This window comes from Lepeophtheirus salmonis, chromosome 13 (assembly GCF_016086655.4).
Source record: "Lepeophtheirus salmonis chromosome 13, UVic_Lsal_1.4, whole genome shotgun sequence".
Classification (NCBI taxonomy): Eukaryota; Metazoa; Arthropoda; class Copepoda; order Siphonostomatoida; family Caligidae; genus Lepeophtheirus; species Lepeophtheirus salmonis.
The window spans coordinates 16,548,060-16,558,376 of record NC_052143.2 but is presented as its reverse complement, the minus strand read 5'-3'; the positions used below and the strand labels follow the sequence as shown (position 1 = coordinate 16,558,376).

Genomic DNA, 10,317 nt, shown 5'->3' with positions numbered 1-10,317 from the left:
CGCTCCTTTCCACCTCGAACATTTAAAGAAATCAGCTTGCTAATCCCCATATTTTTCTTAATATCATTCGTTATAGTGTTGGTAAAAAAGTCATTGATTTTCAACTGAATAGTATTACTAATTTTTTTTTTTTTTTCTTCTTGATAAGTTTTCAATTTTGAAGTAATATTAATAAAGTTTTTAGAGGTTTAATTGTGTTTTTTCCTTTTTAAGAGAATTGCCCGATGCAGAACGATCTCTCTTCTCTGCAGATTGGGATCTTGTTCGACTTAATATAATTTTCTTGGTATTTATATGGGGGTTCAGTGATCTCTCCCGTACTATGTTATTTTGATTTTGGAGATCAGGTTCATCAGACTTATCCTCTGCTCTGATATCGTTAGAAGTTGTCTTATCCTTAGAAGTGCGATATTTAGAACTCTCGATCTGTAATTGTACATCCGCTAAAACCTCAATCAATTCAACTCCATTACTAATCTGTTTTGTTATTGTTTAAATTTTATCTCCACTATCCTCAGAAGAAGAAATTATATCAACTCCATCATTATTTTGTTTTGTTATTGTTAAACTATTCTCTCCACCGTCATCATCCAAAGGAACCACCTTTGGAATGCAAGGTGTTTCCTTCTGGCCATTTGTATTCAATTTTATTGTCCTTTTTTCTATTTTTCTCTCTCTGAGATAAAAACCTTCAATGTTCTTTCATAACTAAGGATTCGTACCCTATTTTGACTACAATAATTTTTTATTGGCCAATATTAAAACAATTCTGTCACTGCATTTTACTTCCTGCAAACTTTAACCTGACTAGAGTTCCTCGAAATGTTATCATTTGGGGAAGTGAGGAGGGGGCAGCTACCATTTCCACTATATAATCACTATCCCTCCAAATACTCTTGTACTGAGTAAATAAGTCCTCAGCTCTCTTATCCTCAGGAGTCTTCTTTGGATAGTGGCTAACCATTTCTCAGAATTGTTTTAACTAATCTACAGTTTTAAGTTCTTCAACAGGCTTAAACGTCTTAACCAACGGAATACGTAAGTTTTTTTCCTATTAACGGATAACTTATCAATGCCTTTCAATTTTAAGAGCCCCTCTTCTTTCACTCCATCAGCATTTTCCAACATCATTTTTTTCACTCTCTTCAAATCTTCTATTCTGTCTCTCACATCAATTGGGAAAATTGAATAAAAACAAGCCTGTCCAACACCTAATCTGTGGTTAGCGCACGCAAGTTCGTTTTCTTTAAATCCAAAGAATAAAGCTAAATTATATATATCAATATGTTTGAATCTGTCTTGGTTTGATCACGTGGTAGTCGTTTCCCCACTCGATTTTTGTCATGGTCTTGGGGTAAAATATCTCTTTGTTGAATAATAAAAAGGGGTAAATAAATTAATCTTTAAAATTTTCTCGCTAATCGTTCAATTCCTCCTCTCAACGTTCAGGCTCTCAAGCGTCCAAGGTATGAACAACGCTCGATATTCAAGCCTGGAAATAAGAAACTTTTGTGATTTTGTTTTTTGTTTTTTGTGATTAATTTTTGTGTATTTTTATTATTCAAGTCTGAATATTAAAAATACAAGTCGAAGTCGAATTTATAGTAAAAGTTCCCAAATCCATCATTAATTAATTGAATTGCCTTTAAAACTAGGTATAAGGTTTGAAAGACGCATGAAAATAGTATGATATTGGAAGAGGGAGCAACATTCTGTAGTTGTAACCTGAAAATATGTTGTTTTTTTATTTTTTCAAAAGCTGTTATCCTTATTCTTGAAGAGAAAACTATGTATATGTATAAAATAATCACTAGTGCAAGAAAGACGAAAAGTAAGACGGAGTATTTATGTCCTTGTTGGACTCGGAGTAGAAAAGAAAATCGACATTGGAGTAATTTCTGCCCATATCTTTACTAGATACGAAGTAGGGTTTGTATTTATTTTCTTTATATCTAATGAAACGTCATTACTTCTCTACTCCCAAAAAATCTTCAAATTGTCAGAACGTCGTAATTTCTTGTATCATACAACCTCTCTTCCGAAAAGAAACAGAAAAGAGGCCTGAAATCATCTGGTAGTTAGCCAAATAAGTAAATCATACCAACTATATATCTTGTTATGTACTCCCATACAATCAACGTCATGTTATTATTTCACCATTTTTAAAATGATTAAAATGTATATCTATCGTAATATTAGAATCTACATCGTACTTTATTCGATACTGTATTATAGTATTGCTTAGTAATATTCCATTAAAAGTGTAGCTATAAATTTGTATTTCTATATTATCGCCAAAATTTCTTCATATAAATAATAAAATGGCATATATATATTTATTATATAAACGACGAGGGATCAACAAGAAATTGTATTCCTGTTCTTTTGGAGACGTGGTATAAAAATAAAATAACTTATTACTTCGTTTATTAATCGAAAATATTTACTGTATTACGATTTAATTTTGACTCTTTGCCCAATACCCCTCCAAATATCGATCTAAAGGCTCAATGACAAACGATACAGGCAATTGGAAGGGTCTGCAGGACAATGAGGTATAGTCCCACTTCGCCTGGTGCTCCACAAAAAATTACATAATACTTATACATATATATAATATATATTTATCTTTGATGAAGAGATTTGAAAAAAAAATTGTAAAACTATTTAGGTATTTTTATCATTAAAATACAGTGTTAAGCAAATTATCAGCTTTCTCTGATTAAAAAATATGTAAGAACTGACAAAAATTTCGCTTTCCATGATTTCCATGATTATTTAATGTTTGACCATTAAATTATTACTTATTATCACCAAGGAGTTTTGAAATGATTCATGAATTTGGAACTCACTTTTTTTCGTACTTGATGGGACTGCAGAATATGCTTCTCATGTTAATAAAGTAAATACTTTATATTGGAACATTAACAGCTCATATTTTTTATATATCTAATTTTTTGTAAAAAGCTTAACCATTTAAAAATTATCATTTTAATGGCATAGAATATATAACTTACGCATCATCGGGCGTTCATAATTGTTGGTCACGTAACGATTATGTCGCAAAAGTTCCTTAGTACTTCAACCTAGGATTTCAAAAGAGATTGTTAAAATTTTTCTACCCATTTCTAAATAATTATATAAAATTTCGAATCAATTGGCCATGCCATTTTTCATTAATAAAACTTTAAAATTCGAAGTTCCATTAGTATGCAGTTGAAATTCAACACTTCAATATTTTCTAGTGTGTGATAATGCAAAGATATTTTGTCTTAATTTGGTTGTATTAGAATAATCTGTTGATATTTAGGTCTGTAGGAGTTTCAATTTATTTGCTGCATTTTTGTAATATTTTTTTTTTTTTCAAGATATTCGCTGTCTGATTATATGAACCAAAAAATTGGTCATTCATATTATTCGGACACACGTATCCTTGTTTTTATCAGTATTTTTGCTATATCATGGAGGCCGAAGTTAAGAAACATTATTCAAAACACGCCCGAAATTAAATATAATAATTTGAAACTTGTCTGAATTTATAAACTTTTGGCATTTTCTCATTGAGGTCTTAAATCATTAATAAGTTCTATATTCGATGTTCCAATGAAAATATTCTGATACAAACTAAAAATCATATGATTTCATTCTAGTGGTGTTATTTATGTGTCAGCCGAAGAACTTTTCATCAGACCAAGTATATAATATATGAGTTTAATTAAGAAATTGGGCTAAATTAAAAATATATATTATGCATTGTCTTATTAGAATGTTATTTTTTTTCTATTTATTAGTAAAATGGGTACAATACAGTACAAACATCGCAACTTGTACACAACATGTATAAAAATTGCATTATACATCAATATATTATTAATAACATTTGACAATTAATTTTATATTTCATATAAATTCCAGAAATACTTCTTATTAAAAGAAGTATACGTTGTATTCAGTTTTGTAATATTTAGACGTCCATATTTCTGGATTTTATGAACTAAATGACTTTGAAAATTTACTGCCATTAAATCGATTTATAATCTACTTTCAAGTTAAAAATTACTAAATTTGATTTATGTGAATATAGGTATAATTTTTCTCTTCCAGATATAGGAATATACAATGTCCAGAAAGAAGACTTTTAATTCACCTTGAATTTGTTCCTAGTAGTATGTAATCGCAGAATAGTTTTTTAACCAAAATGTAGCTTAGTATACGTAATATACAAAAAATAATTTATATTTTCTGCCCTGTTTGAAATTGTCCTTGAAGATTCGTGAAACCTACTTATTGAGTAGTTACTACCGTCAATAAAGTTAAACAGATGCATTGTTAACTTTGTCAGCTATTTTCAGTTTGTTTCGTCTTCGTCATGTCTCGTCTCGTCTTTTTCAGCCAATAGTCTTCGTGAGTCATTAGTCACGTCATCATTTCTTCAGTTTTCGTCTTCGTCATAGTTTTGTCTGCGTTTGAGCCTTGCAAAGAATCATTCCTCAGTGTTGATGGAAGTTTCAGGGAGAAGAAAGTTACATTCAAACTGACCACATCAATTATGTTGGATGGAAATGAACAAGGCTTTAAGTGGTGCAATGGCTAAGACTCCAAACAAATAAGTTCATCTGCAAAAAAAAGGACACCTTTGTAATTGCAAATAACATAATAGAACAACATGCAGCAAAAGTAGCTTATTTGGTGAATGTGTTTCTGTTTAAGATATATTTAGGTAACATTAGTTATGTCTTGTCTTGGTGCTTTATGAAGTCCTGGTCCTGACATAGTACTATACATTGATGCAAGCTTTATCCATTTACCTTTTGGGGTGAAAAAAAATGTGAATTTTACGGTTTTTCGTTCTACATTGTGGGGGGTCTCGCCGCCTCAAGTTTCCGACCTAATTTTTTTGTCAGTCTAGGTTTTTTATTATATCCTAACATAGTACTATTCATTATTGCAAGTTTTGTCTATGTACCTTATGGTTAAAAAAAACTCGTCCAATAGTAAAACAAAATTATGTGGCAAAATTTGATTTATTTATTCTATATAGCTTCCTTCAAGGACGATACAACGATAATAGCCATCATAAAATTTTCTGTTGCAATTTTTATTTAAAGATTTCTCTTCAGTCCCAAAATAAGCCTCAGTTTCGGCAATTATCTATTATTTACCTAAAGAATAGAAAAAACGCCCCTGATATCAATATTCGTGTAAATGTGAATTAACCACTCTAAAAAGAACATAATTATTATTTATATCTCTTTTATACAGTAATAATTTAATTTCTCTTGTACTCAATGAAACGAATTCCCACACTCTTAGTTTTTTACTTTTTGTTGTAATATTTTGTAGCTATTTAAAGTACTTCACATTAAGTGAATATTTGTGATAGATATTATGTTTAACGGTACTGGTTGCAATCAAGGGTAATAGTATTTCAACTAATCTTGGCTGCAATTTTATTTTTTCAATGTCGCGTGCATGTCGGGGTTCAGTTTAAAAAAACTATTTATTTTTATCAAAAATACACGAATCATATATACTAAGGTTCCATCATTTATATTTATAAAAGGATTTCAAAGAGATAATACGGTCAATTATAGGCATTGAATTCAAATTTCTTAGATAAATTGAAATACCCATTATTGTGAACTGTAGTTTAAAAACTCAGTTTTCTCTACCTGACTTAATTTGGCCCAATATTGTCTTATAAATATAATTTGTTAATTTTCTAATTCTATAAATGCGGCGGTGAATTTTGGCAACTTTAAGTATAATTAACGGTACCTTAAAAGGGCCAGAATAATTTGTTCGTTGAAATGAACTAATATTTGTTGGAAAATTTATTTCATATTCAATTTTGAGAAAAATTATTCCAACTTCCTTTTGGGTTGACGTGCTACAAATATGCAATTTTATTACAATAACTCAGTATTATTAAGAGTTGGTCATAAGTTATAAATAATAGATTTTAATAATTAATTATGACTTAATGCATCTATATTTACATATGGGATTAAGAGGAGATCGATATGAATCACAACAGACATAGCTATTCTACTTCTGTGAAAATGAAAGATGGTTATTTTAGTCGGCTACTAGTCTTTTGAACTTTAGTTTGATTATTTTTTTTATGATTCCCATTGACATTTCTGACAAAAAAAAATAAAGCTTTGGCACTCAAGACATACATGAAAGTATTCTCGTTTTTCTACATTCAATTTCATTCGGAGTATCCGACTTATTTATACCTCAAAAAAAATGTACAGCTCATTTAACGAGTGCACTAGTGTATGTATGTATACAGTATACTCAAGGACTCCTGTAACCAGGACAGGACACTGTGCTCACGCGTTTCCAATACGGGCCTTTCTTTATTCTATATGGAATGTCTCTCTTCAAGTATTTTGCTACAAAATAAAGAGTTTTAAAAAAAATATTTTGCTAGGGAAAATCATCAAAATAATAAAAATGAGGCTATATATTTCTAATAGAAGTGGTATTTTATTAGTAATTTAATCAAAATAAACATTAAAAACATATAAAAAAGAAAAGGCACAATCAAGAAGTAAAAAATGGTCCAAGTCTACAAGTCAGAAGATTTTGATTGAAATTTAGCTTTTTTTTCTATTAGCTTCTGAATTCTTAGCTGACATTCTCTTTTTTGTTAAAAATTGGATGTCATCATTCAGTTTAGGACTTAATTTTTTTTTTTTTTAATTTAAACAAAGCAAATAAAATTCTTTGAAGAAAAGCTGACAAGGAGTGTCTTTCCTCCCACAAGGGTCATAGTGTCAGTGTTTAAACTGTCTTGCATCTTGTCAATGAATGTGGCAACAAATGAAGCTCTAGGATTTGAGGTGCCAAGTAAACTGTCTTTCTCTTCAGGAGTAGCTGTGATGTAAGAGAAAATGGAGTGAGCATAAAGACAGGAGAGGTAGAGAAGGTCGGATGGAGTCGACAACCCCCCTCTGCTCATTATGTCGCTGAACTCTTTCAGGTTTACATACTGATTGTTTGGGCTATCGAAGGTTACTGAGTCCGGAGGTGTGTCTCTGATGACCATTAACTCTTGGTATGATGTACAGCTGACCTTCTTTATCAAAAAAACCAAGATACCCGGCAACAAAGTAGAGAGCATTACTATCTCCCTTGGAAGCTAATTCCTGGAAGTCATCTGGTTGCCAGTTAGTCAAAATGAGCTTAGCTTTTACCAGGTCTTTATCTAGCAGACCTTTAATTTCTGAAGTAGTTAGACCTGAAAATTTAAAAAAGTCAAATATTGTAATGATATTATTATATTGTAAAAATAAGTAATACCTAAATAAATAATCTTACTATTAACAAATATCTTATTTACCTGAGAATTTGACAGGAATACGAATCTTTTTCCCTGCTTCCAGGATGTGGCTCACGCTGATGTAGGAGATACCTCCACTTATTTGTCTGTACCCGCCTAACCTTCTTTCGATGGGATCAGACTGGAACATGCCGAGGAGTACATAGGAGAATTCTTCATCTAGGAGAAGATACTCTGCCAGATCTGCTGCAGCAAGGCACGTCTGCTTTGTTGATAGGAAGGTTTCTGAGGCCAGGTGCTTTACTGTTTTGTTACTCGATGAGAAAGTCGACAAAATCTCTCAAGAAAGAGAGTGCAATTTTGTTCTTCTCAGAGATTGGTTCCCGAAGCTCATCTCTCTTTTAGTAGCCAACTCCAGGCATTTTGACGTTAAGGATATTCCACGAAGTCCTAAGCTCACATTATCCCACATGAGTGCGGTTGAAAGAAGACAAGGTGACTATTATATAGCTGTTGGTTTGGTGAAGAGGAGAGCCATTTGCTCACGAATGAAAGAGAGCTTAGAAGCTTGATTAGGTTCAATATCTGAGGAGTTGAGAAACTTCACTAACTTGTTGAAAATGTCTTTCAAGGCCTCTGTTTGATTCAATTCTTCTTTTGCTCCCAGAAAGGAAGCCAAATTGGTGGCTTGAATCACAGTGTTGCCCTTGCCTTCTGAGGTGACGTGTGACACTGCCTTTTTGTCAATCAACACACCAGAGTTGTACATTTGACAAAAACCTATCTGTCTCAAACTGGATGCTGGCTACTACTTGGGGGCCCAATTTATAATCATGGGATAGCTTCAAAAGGGCAACACTTGGTTTTGTGATGAGGATGAAGTTTGATGGGAGTGTCTCCCTGGCAAATTTGTCCCGAAGTTCTGCCACATAACTCATTTCATTGAACTGTTAAGCCCTATGTGACATGGTCGCAACTTGAGTTGACCTTGATGAAGCTTTAGGAGTTGAGAGGTAGTTGGCGCATTTTGGCCATAGGGATGGCACTACATCTGATTTGAGGTACCTGTAAAAGAAGGACAGTTATAAGCATACGCATCAAAAGTGAGCAGCTGTCTTACCTCTTCTTCAGAGCCTTGCCAAGGGTCTGACTTCTTTTAGACTCACAGATTAAATCAGATTAGTTGAAATGCAGGGAACACAGCTTTTTACTTTTGGATGGTGCCTAATCTGTCTTCTTCAGATCTCTTTCTCTTGGAATGGCTCTCAGCTAGGCGGTATCAAGTCCGGGGTTTCTCTCTTTGTTTGGCCACAGATGGATCGTAACACCAGACTGTTGTGGCTCGTTGGCATGCCCCGTTCTACACCCTGTAGCATAACACTTAGTGGGCATGATTGGAATTACAAAACACAATAAAGATGGGGTCCACAAAGTAACTAATAGTTATTAGTTATTATCTTACCAAACACGTTTTTTTTTCTTCAATGGGCCCATGTTGCACGCGTATTTGAATTCATGTTTGCCTGTGCCCGGTCCTTCTTACAGGAGTCCTTGGTATACTGTACTGGTACTACCTATTAATTGGAACGCGGAACGGAACAAAAATAATTTGAACGATGAACACTGAACAAAAAAAAGAAAAATTGAACGGAACGCCAAAATAGTGGAACGCTTACAAGCCTGAAATGATACTACAAATGCATTTTCAAGTTATATTTGCCAAAACATCTATATTCATATTGACGTCACGATACAATACTTTGACTCCTTTGTTCATCGATTGATGAAGACAATGATTTGATAAATGATAATACAGTTTTAATTTAATCCAAAAATGGCATTTATTTAATTATCTACTGGAAAAATAATATTTTATTTTTGTGTGTCTCATGTTCCATTCATTTGAATAAACTTCTAAGCAAATTGTATCAGTTGCAAACAAAAAATTAGATGAATACATATAAATGAAGGATTAACAATACTTGGACTAGGGTTCATGCAATAATTGAATATTCCATGGATAATTGATGAATATGTATTATTTTTTGTAATTTTTGACAATTTTAATGCAAATAACTAAAATATAAATATTCGGTGGCACATTATAAAGTTCAAATGTCTACAACTATATTACTCATAAAAATATAATGATCATTTAACTTTAATAGATCAAAATGAGAGCATCAATTATGGTTGGTTATTAAAATGACCAATTTTGTAATTAAATCCTATATTGTTAAAACAAAGAAATTGCAACTTGTACGATTTGCTTATACAAGTTGTAACTTGAACAAGCATCGCAACTTGTAGATAAATTGCAACATGTAACTCTAAGTACTTTCGCCTTAACCCATTATGTAATAATGTATCAAATTCAATATCATGTTATAAGTTCGTACCAGATACAAAATAGATAATATAATCAATTAATATAACAAAAAAAAAAAAAAAACACGACAACGATTTCCATAGAAGAATTGCTATTAACTTCTCCGTGATCAATGATCATTCGATATTATGGTATTTTGGATAATTCATATAAGAAGAACTCAAGGATTAACGAAAAATCATCATATGAGAGCCATGATAGTAATTTACTTTTCGTTAGGATCCAGGATATGTCAGAAGAAGAGGCTGTGGAGGGGCACACCACTGAGAGGATACGGAGAGGACTCAAGACTTCGGGTTGTAGGAAATGAGAGACAAAAGCTAGGAAAACTGTAAAGTTCAGTACAGTTGGAACAATCTGGAATCGTAATAGAAAGATGAGAACGATGGTCTTCGTGAACCTTCTTTCCTGCAAAACGATTACAAAACAATAACTCTTTTGATTAATAAAGAAACTCAAGGGGAACACCAATTTCAATCAAAAATAAACAATTTATCGACTTACAAATCTCATTTGTTTATATATTAAGGCGAAATACCGATGAGGCAAAATGGACTTAGTGTGAAATTATTTAATGTGAAGGTAACGAACATCGTCCAAAGGGGCCTGCAAATAGAATAACTTTAACTTAAATGTC

At 32.2% G+C, this 10,317-nt stretch overlaps 1 long non-coding RNA gene across 1 annotated transcript; it reads right to left on the bottom strand.

Annotated features, from left to right (window-relative positions):
* Window positions 1-6,475: 6,475 nt before the first annotated feature.
* Window positions 6,476-8,739, bottom strand: LOC121128427 (uncharacterized). The gene is made up of 3 exons (XR_011783264.1): window positions 8,412-8,739; window positions 7,352-8,356; window positions 6,476-7,249 (listed from the first exon to the last, which is right to left on the bottom strand). It is a non-coding gene; the product is annotated as an uncharacterized lncRNA (long non-coding RNA).
* Window positions 8,740-10,317: the final 1,578 nt, after the last annotated feature.